We start from the raw sequence: 14,085 nt of genomic DNA, 5'->3' as shown, positions 1-14,085 counted from the left end.
AAGAGATATTTAATAGCATAAAAAAAAACATAATGCCATGCATAAATTTCACTTTTGAGCAACAAAATGTTAGAAATCCTGGGTCAATTTTTTTCATTAAACTTTTTTCTCACACTTAAATGATCTGGTGTTTCTATAAAAGCATATGCATTTTTCTTTCTTACCCCTGTCAAGTCTGATACATAGATTATCCTGTGTGCTTATCAGGGGAGGCATTTAGCCAGAGGGACCTTCTCAACCCTCTGGGTGATACTTTGTATCCTTCACTGAAAATCACAGAGCAGAATTGCAGAAGTCACCCCAAACTTTCTGAAGCCATTTGTCTCATATTGTCATTACAGTGAATTGTTTTTATTGAAGTATAGTTGATTTACAATGTTGTGTCAATCTCTACTGTATAGCAAAGTGACTCAGTTATACACATATATTTTTTTAATATTATTTTCCATTATGGTTTATCACAGGATATTGAATATAGTTACCTGTGCTATACAGTAGGACCTTGTTGTTTATCCACTTTATATATAATAGCTTATAACTGTTAATCCTGAACTCCCAGTTCTCCCCTCCCCCTACATCCCTCCCCCTTGGCAACCACAAGTCTTTTCTCTTTTGTAGATAGGTTGTTTTGTGCCATATTTTAGATTCCACGCATAAGTGATATGGTATTTGTCTTTCTCTTTCTGACTTACTTCACTTAGTATGATAATCTCTAGTTGCATCCATGTCACTGCAAATGGCATTATTTTGGTCTTTTTTTGGCTGAGTAGTATTGCACTGTATATATGTACTATATCTTCTTTATCCGTTCATCTGTTGATAGACATTTAAGTTGTTTCCATGACTTGGCTATTGTGAATAGTTCTGCTATGAAAATAGGGGTGCATGTATCTTTTTGAATTAAAGTTCTGTCTGGGTATATGCTGCAGGAGTAGGAATTCTGAATCATATGGTAGTCCTATGCTTTGTTTTCTAAGGAACCTACACACTGTTTTCCATAGTGGCTGCACCAACTTACATTCCCACCAATAGTGTAGTAGGGTTCCCTTTTCTCCACAACCTCTGCAATATTTGTTATTTGTAGATTTTTTAACGATGGCCATTCTAAACAGTCATTACATGGAATTTTTAAGCACTGCCTTAAACTGTCAAATGAATAGGCACCTTCTTCAATAGGACAGAATATTTAGGGATGGGGTTATAAATGTGTTGACTTCCCTGGTGGCTCAGACTGTAAAGCATCTGTCTACAATGCGGGAGACCTGGGTTCGATCCCTGGGTTGGGAAGATCCTCTGGAGAAGGAAATGGCAACCCACTCCTGTACTCTTGCTTGGAAAATCCCATGGATGGACAGCATGGCAGGCTGCAGTCCATGGGGTCGCAAAGAGTCAGATACGACTGAGTGGCTTCACTTTCACTTTCACTTTATAAATGTGTAATGTGAGGGGTTGCCCTCAGAGATACCCTATCATTTACAAGATTTTAAATGTCCATGTGAAATATTTACTTCCTCTTTTACCATTATATTTCCCTAAACTCTTTGAATGGCTAATTAGTACTGCTTCTATTCCATTTGGAAAAAGTCTGATAAGATGACGGGCAAATTAAATGCAAGGTTTTTTTAAAAGCACATTTTCAAGCACTGAATTGTGTAAGCTAATTTGGTGACCACCCCTTTCCTAGTAGTTTTAAAGTTCAATTTGATTCACTGGGGATCAGAGTTCTTTTCATTATTTGACCCTCTGTAACTTGTTTCCAGGCAACTACCATGATGTTGTCTTATATGCATATTAATAATGAACTGTTTCTGTGCTTTTTAAAGGAAGCTCTGGTTCTAGCCTTCTTCCTTCACAGCACTCTCCTTCACCTATGCTCACACACACACATACACACACACACAAACACAAACACACACACACTAGCTGCCTTTTAATTTTCCTTGAAATTTTGCTGGGAGACACATATTTCATATTAGTACTTCAAATGCTGGCATTTTCCAAGAGATTTTACTTTGAAAAAAATAAGAAAGAAAAGACAAGTTTGCTATACTAGACATCTGCAATCAGACCATGTACAGTAAGCTGTGCCAAAACACGTTCAAATTATAATTAGTCAATAAGGAAATCAAGGCAACACTTTCAAGGTGATTTTGATAAACAATTTAAGATCATCAAAAATGAGTTCCTCTCTCTCCCAAAAAAGAATAACCTCTCTGCTTATTACAAATATGAATTATTCATTTGGCAGTTAGGGAGACAGAAAGTTCTCTGAGACAGAGAATTGCTAAGTTTGGGAGATTCTATGTCATAAAAGTATCACATTCTCTTTTAAAATTCAACAGAAAAAAATTTATTTCTCTATTCTTTTTCTTTAACAAAAATCACTAATAAAAATGGGAATGTCATCAATTATTAATCAGAGGCTTTGGCATGGAAACAACATCACGCATGTAAATAATATTTCAGGGGAAAATAGATGCAATTTCAAGAACTGATATAAAACCAGAATACAGAGAAATGTTTAATTTTTAAGGAAAACAAAAAGTGGAGTTCTTTTTATTATTCTCAAGTTTGTGTTCAGAGATCGATACAGTCACTTAAAGCATTTTTACTTATGAAAACTTGTATTTGTTTTGGTAGAATTCTTCAAAACATTTTCTATATTTTAGAGGATTTAAAGAAGTATAAGGTAGAATTATTTCCTTCAAGGAATTTGTCATCTACTTTAGATAAGGTACAAATAATCCAAGACATATGAGATTTGGTCCCAAATCAGTGGTAGAAATGGAAAATGCTCATTTAGTACAGAAGGGGCAGCTATCACTAAGTACCGATGTTATTGTGAAAGTCTTCCCAGCTACAGTGTTTGTTCTGAGTGTTGAAGAATGGGTCAATTTTAGGGGAAGAAGTAAGAAAAAGGAGGAAATGAGTAGGAAAAGAATGCTTAGATTACTGACAGGAGCAAAGGAATCCTGCTGGGCATATACACCGAGGAAACCAGAATTGAAAGAGATGCGTGTACCCCAATGTTCATCGCATCACTGTTTACAATAGCCAGGACATGGAAGCAACCTAGATGTCCATCAGCAGACGAATGGATAAGGAAGCTGTGGTACATATACACAATGGAATATTACTCAGCCATTAAAAAAAATACATTTGAAGCGGTTCTACTGAGATGGATGAAACTGGAGCCCATTATACAGAGTGAAGTAAGCCAGAAAGAAAAACAACAATACAGTATACTAATGCATATATATGGAATTTGAAAGATGGTAACGATAACCCTATATGCGAGACAGAATAAGAGACACAGATGCATAGAACAATTTTATGGACTCTGAGGGAGAAGGTGAGGGTGGGACGTTCTGGGAGAATAGCATTGAAACATGTATATTATCATATGTGAAACAGAACACCATTCCTTGTTCGATGCATGAGACAAGGGCTCAGGGCCGGGGCAATGGGATGACCCAGAGGGATGGGATGGGGAGGGAGGTGGGTGGGGGGTCCAGGAAGGGGAACACATGTAAACCCATGGCTGATTCATGTCAATGTATGGCAGAAACTATTACAATATTGTAAAGTAGTTAGCCCCCAACTAAAATAAAAATATAAAAAAAAATAAATGCACAATGAAGGAAGAAAAAAAAAAAAGACAGTGGAATATAATATTGGAAAAGTATGCATGGGCTAAGAAATGAAAGTCCTTAAATGCTATCTGAAAGAACTTAGATAATGTATCCATGAAGGTGCTTGGACAAGAGACTTAAAAATGGCAGTGGGGAGGGGTGTGGGGGAGGTTTTTCATGAAGACGAAGCTGACCATAATATGAAGAATGATTTTCAATGGGGAGATGAGAGTTCTCTGTAAGAACTGTGGAAAGAATGTAAGAAAATTATTGAAGCAGGACTCAGTGATAGATTTAATATGGGGGCAAGGGAGACATAAATGTCATAGATGATTTCAAATTTTAAAGGCTGAGTTACTGGGAGAATGATGGTTTCATTGACTAAAAATAGAAACCATGTTCCCTAATATGAATTATTTTCCTGTCAATTTTACCAATTAGAAAGAATATACTTGGTGAATGTCACTGTAACAAGAGATATTTCTAAATGACTTCCGAGTTGAAGAAGATTTACATAAATCCAAAGGCTACTAATCTGTCATCCATACTATTAATAGTTGCCTGATACCATGAAGATGATAGTTCCAAATGGTGTAACTGATACTTTCCCATGTGCCCTCCAGTGCCCCTCTTCCCTACTGGTCACTCAAAATAGGACAATGGTACAGACCTAAGCCAGGTCCAACACTGCTGCATGACTGGATCATAGAGATCCCAATCTCTCTCCTGTACTCTTATCCTCTGACCCATATATCAAAACATAAATGTTTTGTACTCCATTTAGCAGCCTTATCTCAGAATTCTGTCAATGAGAAATGATCTTATACTGTAAAGAATTTCTAAAACTATAACAAGAAGAACAGAAGTATAATAGATGATTTATTTTAAAAAGTCTTCATGATCGCATAGGTTTGGGAAATGCTACATATCAATATTTTACCTTTTTTGATGTATCACAGTGCACTGACTACAAGATCTAAGAAGTCTCCCCCCAAAAGAAACTTGCCTAATTTTATTTATAGTTTCCCCAAATTTATTTATCATGGGAAAACAATCAACAGCTTTTGGATATAGTGTTCCAAACAACACACTGGGACATAGAGGATTATGTTGCCTGTGATACAGAGTTTGTATTTTAACAAGGGACAATACCTAATCAAACGGAATAAATCCTAAACATACAATTTAAGATATTATCACAGATCATAAGGAGAAATCACTGTGGAAGAAAATAATCCCATGTCGAGAGGTGACCAACTATTTCACTTATATATAAGGTTAGACATGCTAACTAGTCTGAGCATGAATACTACTCCACAAAAGTTCCAGAAGTGATTCTTCTTACTCTCATTATTAATAGCTATGGCTATATCCCTAACCTTGGCCTTTTGCCAAGCCCTAAGTCATTATCTCTAATTGTTTGCTGGATATTGCCATCTGAGCCATCAGGGAAGCCCAAGAATACTAGAGTGGGTAGTATACTAGAAGAGTATCCCTTCTCCAGAGGATCTTCCTGTCCCAGGAATTGAACCAGGGTCTCCTGCATTGCAGGCAGATTCCTTACCAGTTGAACTACCAAGGAAGAATGCTGGATATTGCAACTTGATATATTGCTCACAGCTATGGCTAAATTATAGAAAAAAGACTTGATAAGCTTGTTGCAAGGTTTATGAAGAAACTTGTATTTTTGATTTCTGCTTAACAAAAAAAAAAGAAAGCTACTCTTTATTATAAATGAGGAATAAGGCAAGGGTGGGAGAAGACTGGAAAAATCGAGAGAGGATATTTTTCAGTATGTTTGGGGCAGTATAAAAAAGTTTCCTTTCTTCCTCCTGAATATAATAATAATGCAAAATATGAATGTATAAAACCACACAAATCATGTTTCATTGAAAACAAGCCTTGGCTATAAACTACAAATGAAAACATAATGCCTGCAAAACACAGCTCAGATTGGTGCAGAGATCTTGTGTGTGAAGTATAGCAAAATATTTCCAAGGCTAATCAAACAGAGTCCTACAGCAGCATATGTTCAGAAATACTATCAAAAAATTATATAACTGTATACATACATGTAAATTATGTAACTGTATACATGCATGTAAATGTGCATAGGTATGTATGTAATCATTAATATGTGCATGTGTGTATACATATATTAATATGTGCATATGTGTATATGTATAGGGCTTCCCTGGTGGCTCAGTGGTAAAGAATCCACCTGTAATGCAGAAGACTCGGGTTCAATCCCTGAGTTGGGAAGATCCCCTGGAGAAGGAAATGGCAACCCACTCCAGTATTCTTGCCTGGAGAATTCCATGGACAGAGAAGCCTGGAGGGCTACAGTCCATGGGGTTGCAAAAGAGTTGGACACGACTTAGTGACTAAGAAACAAGTCTATATATGTGTGGGTATATATGTATACATTAACATGTGTCTGTGTATATGTATGCATACATTAATACGTGTTTATATGTATGTATATATTAATATGTGTCTATGTCTAAAAGTACATATACATATGCACACAGTTCAGTTCAGTCGCTGTCGTGTCCGACTCTTTATGACCCCATGAACTGCAGCACGCCAGGCCTCTCTGTCCATCACCAACTCCCGGAGTCTACCCAAACCCATGTCCATCAAGTCGGTGATGCCATCCAACCATCTCATCCTCTGTCGTCCCCTTCTCCTCCCGCCCCCAATCCTACCCAGCATTAGGGTCTTTTCCAATGAGTCAACCCTTTGCATGAGGTGGCCAAAGTATTGGAGTTTCAGCCTCAACATCAGACCTTCCAATGAACACCCAGGATTGATCTCTTTTAGGATGGATTGATTGGATCTCCTTGCAGTCCAAGGGACTCTCAAGAGTCTTCTCCAACACCACAGTTCAAAAGCATCAATTCTTCGGCACTCAGCTTTCTTCACCGTCCAACTCTCACATCCATACATGACCACTGGAAAAACCATAGCCTTGACTAGACGGACTTTTGTTGGCAAAGTAATGTCTCTGCTCTTAAATATGCTATCTAGGTTGGCCATAACCTTCCTTCCAAGGAGTAAGCGTCTTTTAATTTCATGGCTGCAGTCACCATCAGCAGTGATTCTGGAGCCCCAAAAAATAAAGTCTGACACTGTCTCCACTGTTTCCCCATCTATTTCCCATGAAGTGATGGGACCAGATGCCATGATCTTAGTTTTCCCCACACAAACACACATATATACATACATATGAGACAAAGTAAAAGTGGTACAACTGAAAAGCAAATGGCATGACTCAAAATGAATCGAAAAACTATATATTAGTTAAAACTACAAAACTCTTAGAAGAAAATAGAGATTGAATTTTCATGACCTTGGGTTAGCCAATTATTTTTTGGATATAAAACCAAAATAACAAATAAGAAAAGAAACAAATAGGTATTTGGTCATGGAAGGAGGTGTTCAGCACTGAGAACTGGATCACAAGTGCCAGTGACACCCTTTTATTCTTCAGTATATCACTCTTCCAGTTTTCTGGGTGCCCTCCTGCTTGGTCCAAAGATAATAATACAACCCTTGCTAGCCTCCCTGCTTTCAGGTTCCTCCCTTCCCCCAATCTCACACATCACTATGTGCTGCTCTTAAATCATCTTTCTCTTCTGTTTAAAAACCCTCCATGGGATTTCTACAAGCTACAGGATTAAGTCCAAATTTGTCAGCCTTGCATCCAAGAATCTCTAACCTAGCCTGACCTCTCTTCTCCAGCCTTCTCTTTGGTATCATGGTGTATGTGTCTCTATTCGTGTAAAAAAAGGGGGGGGGAAATATTTTTCTTTTGGTCCTCCTAAACACAGTCCTGCCTTCCTACTTTTGGAACATGCAAGGTCCTTTTACTACTCTACATCTAGCTGACCCCTATGAACTGACCCAGATTTGGCCCAAATCCCACTTTAATAGTGAAACCTTGCTTGGAAAATAAGCCAAATAAGATTCTTTATCTTCTGTGAGTTTTAAACTAGTTATTGCTTATGCATATTAATTGTTTACTCAACTATTTTCCCTCAGATTATACCTTGCCTGAAGACTAGAGTTGTACTATGAAAAAAAATACCTTGCACATAATAAGTGATTATTTAGTATTTGCTGATAACATATTTAATGGGTAGTGTAACTTAATAGACAGGAACCAATTAAAGTTCTCCTGAATTCCAAGGGACTGAATCACCCTTCAGAAATATTTGTATCTCAGAGTAACATTTTCCCCTCACTACAAGTAACTACTATTCACCAGGATCCCAGAGTTAAGATATCTATGAAATGCCTGTCTTCAGTTTCTATAAGTAATTTGTAATAATTGATATTAGAAAATTATAAATCAAGAAGATTATATATAGAAATAAGCCAAGCAAACATTGTGCTATTATGAATATGTCCAGTGAAAGAAGCCATGGGGAGCTGAATGAGCTGTTGTTGTAGCCCTTAATGTTTTTCTTTGTGAGTTCATTTTACTTTAATTGCATTTCTGAAGCGGGATCTAAGTTTACAGTGGGAGATAAAAGTATGGAAGAAAATAGTGTTATGACTATTTTTACAGCCATCCTTTATTGTTGTTCACAGTAAAAAGCACAGTATATTCAGGATAGATTAACAAAAAATTGAAACCATAAAAAGCTATTAAAATAGAATGTACATTATGTTCACTGAGAGCACTATAAGATTGAGGATTGAGGTGCCATCCTCTGCCCCAAATTGGAGGTAAAGAAAACTGTTTAGAACCCAGAGGCTCAAAACCAAACTTTAAGTTGTACTCCCTATCAATATTGCATGATGACCACACACCTTAGAAAGAAATCCCAGATGCTTTACAATGTTAATTTGTATGGGCATTTGATAAAGGTTTAGTTTATTTAGTAAGACTTACTCTGTCTTAGGTGTTATGCGGCTAGAGGGGTTCAAAGATTTATCAAAGGTAGCTAGCTCTTTTTCTCAAATAAATAACACTAAGGAATTTCTCTCTACCCCCAGTTCACAACAAAAATATAATAATAATCAGGATTGTGAAGCTCCTGATAAAAACACAAGAAATTTCTTTATCAAAAGGACACACCCCATGTGATGAAAACTTTGGACACCTTTTGTATCTACTTTCCTTGAATGGACTTCCACAGAGACTTCAAAAATTTCTGGTGTTGTAAAGAAAAAAAAAATACATTATGTATTTCTGAAAGCAAACACCCAAACATTTTTTATAGCTTTTGTCCTCACAAACTATTTCCAAACAGGCAAAGGACAAGTCTGATTATCTCTCCCAGATAGAAATGATTCAACCAGTGGTTTTTTCACAGAAACCGACATAGACAGAAGCAACAGTCAGTTATTTTTCTTGTAACCAAGTACTACACAACATTGCCTTTCTGGAGATATTCCAAAGGGCTTCGTGTCTGGAAATTGACCTTCATGGCCAAGGATGATCCCATTTTAAATTCAAAAGTGAAATCAAACCAGCATAGTTTGCCTTGACATGTTTGTGAACCTTCACAGCCCTTGTCTGATTTATTGAGGAAAGGGAATTTGGAAGCACATGAAAAGTTTACCCAAGGCTTTCTTTGCAATGTAAAGGCACTTTCATGGTTGTTTTAGATTTATTCTTGAAAACTCCATAGTAGATTTAAAAACTTTCCTAGGTAAAGAGTTCCAGGCTGGAAGAGAATTTATCTGAAAAGCTTCGGTGTTTTTCTAGCTGATAGGGAGGCTGGAAAAAGGACACTGCAATGACCAGTCTTTTTATTTAGAACCATGGTCAAACTATGGGGGTGGGGTGGGGAATCAACTAGAGGGCTTTCCAGGACAGAAAAGAGTCCCAGACTTCAGAAAGGCCACCCACCACAGAGAAAGCCGCCGGCTGAGGTCATTATTTTACCCTGAGGCATTGATGCAAACTTGCTTAAAATGAGAACATCATTAATATTGGGATAATCTTCCACTCCCTCAGTGTTAGAGGAATGATAGCAATAAAAAAAAAAATGTATTGACAAGCATAAAACCCAATAAAGGTGCTGTACTCAGACTATTTATAACCAAATGAATTGCAAATTCTTAGGGTCACCATGACCTTCTGGTTTCTGGTTTCTGGGTTGTTGCCTAGAGGCAAACACACTATGGGAATTCAAAGGCATTACATATTTAGACAGATTTGTAACTTTTTCATATTTTTGATTCAATTATAAGCTGCAGGAATAGTATAAGAATTCCCCATATACCCATCACCCAGAGTAATGAACTGTCAACATTTGCTACATGTGTTTTATCCTGCCAGGCACCTGTGGAAACATCATTCCGGGCTTTACTAATTGCCTAAAGCTGCAATTTATTGTAATACCAGTTCAGTTCAGTCACTCAGTCATGTCCAACTCTTTGCGACCCCATGAATCACAGCACGCCAGGCCTCCCTGTCCATCACCAACTCCCGGAGTTTACCCAAACTCATGTCCATCGAGTCGGTGATGGCATCCAGCCATCTCATCCTCTGTCAACCCCTTGTCCTCCTGCCCCCAATCCTTCCCAGCATCAGGGTCTTTTCCAGTGAGTCAACTCTTCTCATGAGGTGTCCAATGTATTGGAGTTTCAGCTTCAACATCAGTCCTTCCAATGAATACCCAGGACTGATCTCCTTTAGGATGGACTGGTTGGATCTCCTTGCAGTCCAAGGGACTCTCAAGAGTCTTCTCCAACACCACAGTTCAAAAGCATCAATTCTTCAGTGCTCAGCTTTCTTCACAGTCCAACTCTCACACCCATACATGACTACTGGAAAAACCATAGCCTTGACTAGACAGACCTTTGTTAGCAAAGTAATGTCTCTGCTTTTTCATATGCGATCTAGGTTGGTCATCACTTTCCTCCCAAGGAGTAAGCGTCTTTTAATTACATGGCTGCAATCACCATCTGCAGTAATTTTGGAACCCCAAAAAATAAAGTCAGCCACTGTTTCTACTGTTTCCCCATCTATTTCCCATGAAGTGATGGGCCCAGATACCATGATCTTACTTTGCTGAATGTTGAGCTTTAAGCCGACTTTTTCACTCTCCTCTCTCACTTTCATCAAGAAGCTTTTTAGTTCTTCTTCACTTTCTGCCATAAGGGTGGTGTCATCTGCATATCTGAGGTTATTGATATTTCTCCCGGCAATCTTGATTCCAGCCTGTGCTTCTTCCAGCCCAGTGTTTCTCATGATGTACTCTGCATATAAGTTAAACAAGCAGGGTGACAATATACAGCCTGGACGTACTCCTTTTCCTATTTGGAACCAGTCTGTTGGTCCATGCCCAGTTGTAACTGTTGCTTCTTGACCTGCGTACAGGTTTCTCAAGAGACAGGTCTGGTGGTCTGGTATTCCCATTTCTTTCAGAATTTTCCAGTTTATTGTGATCCACAGAGTCAAAGCCTTTGGCATAGCAGTATAATATCTAATTATTAGTAACAGAGCTGATCTATATAGAATGATAGTGTTAATGATAATTGTAATTTGCACATCAAATAATTATAAAAACCTGACCCTACAGCTAGTGTTCAAAAACATTACTGAATACCTCCCCTTATCAAATGTAATAAGGAGATTCATTTTCCTTAGTCTATCTGATCCCCAGTGGGTTAGCTCTTCACTTGGGAATTTCATCCATATACATAAAGGCTTTACAATCTGAAAACATAAATAAGTAGCAAAAAATGCAGCTGTGGCTGAGGAAAATTTTAGTGTTTATCCTTAAGGACAATGTCCTTTTTAACCTGAAAAATTGAAACATTTGCATTTGGGGTGGAGGGAAACTAGCATGATTGTGGGTCTTTTTTGATGTTTAAGTGCCTATTTCCAGACTAGGCTTATCTGAATGAGCAAGCTTTTGAGAGTGGCTCCAGTCCACCCACCACCACATCATTTCCTGTGACAACAGTAGCTCAGAGTTTGCTACTGCACTAGACATTGCTGCAGAACAGCCAAAGCAATGAGAGAAAAATGAAATAAACTTCTCAGTGACTCAACCTGTAAGTTCACCACTAAAACATTGGAATAGTCAAAGAAGTTCCTGCCAGATTGCTTAATGATTCTTGAAAATATAAGATAATTCCAGCAGGTGTCAGCCTGTGTGCGTGTGAGTGTGTGTGTCTGTGTGCTTGTGTGTACACTGTACATGCCTTTGAATGGATGTGAATGTATTGATTGATATGTGATGAGTATAGTATGTCTGTTTCTAACAAGATCTCAGCCTTCTTTGATTCTAAACAGTAACACTCTTCTCCCAGCAAGACTTTATTTCTAAGAAATGAGAACACTCTTTTTAAAGTCAGACAATTGATCTTCGATTTTTCCTTTGTTTCTTTTTGCTTTGACCAAGTGTTTTTATCACAAGGGCTTTCCTTGTGGCTCAGCTGGTAAAGAATCAAGACCTGGGTTCAATCCCTGGGTTGGGAAGATCCCCTGGAGAAGGGAAAGGCTACCCACTCCAGTATTCTGGCCTGGAGAATTCCATGGACTGTATAGTCCATGGGGCCGCAAAGAGTCAGACACGACTGAGCAACTTTCACTTCACTTTGTAAGAGGTTACTAAAGAATCTTCCCTATTTCCAATAGACAATAGGAATAGATCAAGAACTACATATACTCCTGAATACACACTAAGGCCATGGTAGGCCCACAGAATTTTGGCTGCTTTAGTTACTTTCTCTGAATAAGTAAGTTTAAAAATTGTTTCCTGAAGTGTTAGAGAAATAATATAATCTATGAGCTAATTTCCTAAACTTTAAGCCAAGACTGTTCAATTTAATTGCTTAGCAGTAATAATTCTAAGGTTTCCATTTTTTGGAAAGTTAAAAGCTTGAGCAAGTTTATACATTATCTTATCTGGTGCACCTTGACTAATTAATTCAATAAAATATATTAAAAGGCTATTATGCTAGGCATAAAAAATACAAAAATTAAAAAGGGCATTGTTTTATTAATATCATTAACAATAATAGAGGGTACTATTTATGGAATGCTTACTAGTGATACTCAATGTGCTAAGTGTTTTATGTAAAATTCTAAACATTATCTCATGTATCTCTTCCAATAATAAATAAGTATTATTACTATCCTCATTTTAAAGACTAGAAGGGTTTAAAGAGGTTAGGAAATTTGCCACATGGCGGATCTGGGATCAGAATCCAGGTCAGTGTGACTGAAAATCTTACACCTTTTTATATTGTGTCATATAGAAAAAGACATATTTATTCAATAGATGCCCTGAAGTTTTATGAGTGCTATAATAGAAGTATGTCCAGTAAATCATAAAATAAAACTTTCAAAAGATGACTGTTGGTGGTTTCAAGAGACTCTAAAGAACTGGAATAGCACTTCTTTGTTGGGAGCCCTTATTGGGATCAAATCTGTAGACGTTATCCAACTGAGTTAATAAACTGACACTGGCATCTCAGAAAAAGTTCATCACTGGGGTCATCTGAAAGACAAGCTTGAGAAAGAATACAATAGATGCAAACTCCCAGAGCAGTTCAGGATCATATGGATTAGATTTGTAAACCTTAATACGATAGCCACTAGCTATTTGTGCCTTGTAAGCACCTAGTTGAAATGAAAACATTCAGTAAGGGTAAAATATTCATAAGATTTCAAAGAGTTCAAAAAATACAAAAAATGTCATTATTAATACTGACTTATGTTGAAATATTCTGTGTATAGAGAATAAATAAAAAATATTCAACTGAATATTCAAGCATTTTCTTTTATTTAATGTGGTTACTAGAAAAGTTAAAACTACGCATGTGTAATTGCAATTGTGGCTTATACTATGTTTCCCTTGAACACTGCTGAATTAGAGTTTCTTTTCCTGACTTCTAAGGCTAAGAGCAGTTTAGATTTGTATCCCTAATATTAACTCTTAAAATAAACAAATTCTAGGCATGCTTTTGCAGTATTCACTAGCTACTTTGTTCAGTAGCTAGTGAATCATCATACTTTAATCATCATTATACAAAATATAAATTCCTTTAATGTAGGTATTGAGTCTTATCTATCATCAGATGCTTAACCTAATATCTTACATATAGTATCACTCAATTAATGTTGAGCAGCATTATCATGGGCATTCACAATAGTGGCAAAACTGTGAACTTGAAGGTTAGTTTAAGAAAGCTCTTAAAGATCAATTCTTCTTCATAAAGTTGAGCATCTTTCACCAGAATGAGAATCATTTCTCTTACATCAAAGTTTTTCTGACTTTTTTCCTATCTGTAATCATTTATTTTGACAAGGAAGACTGGACCAAAAAAGGAGTCAACCAGGTCAGCTTTCTGTATTGAGGTATCTACATGGCTATTCAGCAAATCTTCATCTTACTGTTCTTGCTCTAAACATAAATTATAGTTGAAAAATTAACAACTCGTATGATACTGACATTGAATAATTAGAATAGTTGCTATAAAT

The sequence above is a fragment of the Giraffa tippelskirchi genome, chromosome X (genome assembly GCF_054371585.1).
Source record: "Giraffa tippelskirchi isolate mGirTip1 chromosome X, T2T-mGirTip1v1.2.pri, whole genome shotgun sequence".
Classification (NCBI taxonomy): domain Eukaryota; kingdom Metazoa; phylum Chordata; class Mammalia; order Artiodactyla; family Giraffidae; genus Giraffa; species Giraffa tippelskirchi.
The sequence above is the reverse complement of the archived record's forward strand: the minus strand, read 5'-3'. Positions refer to the sequence as shown.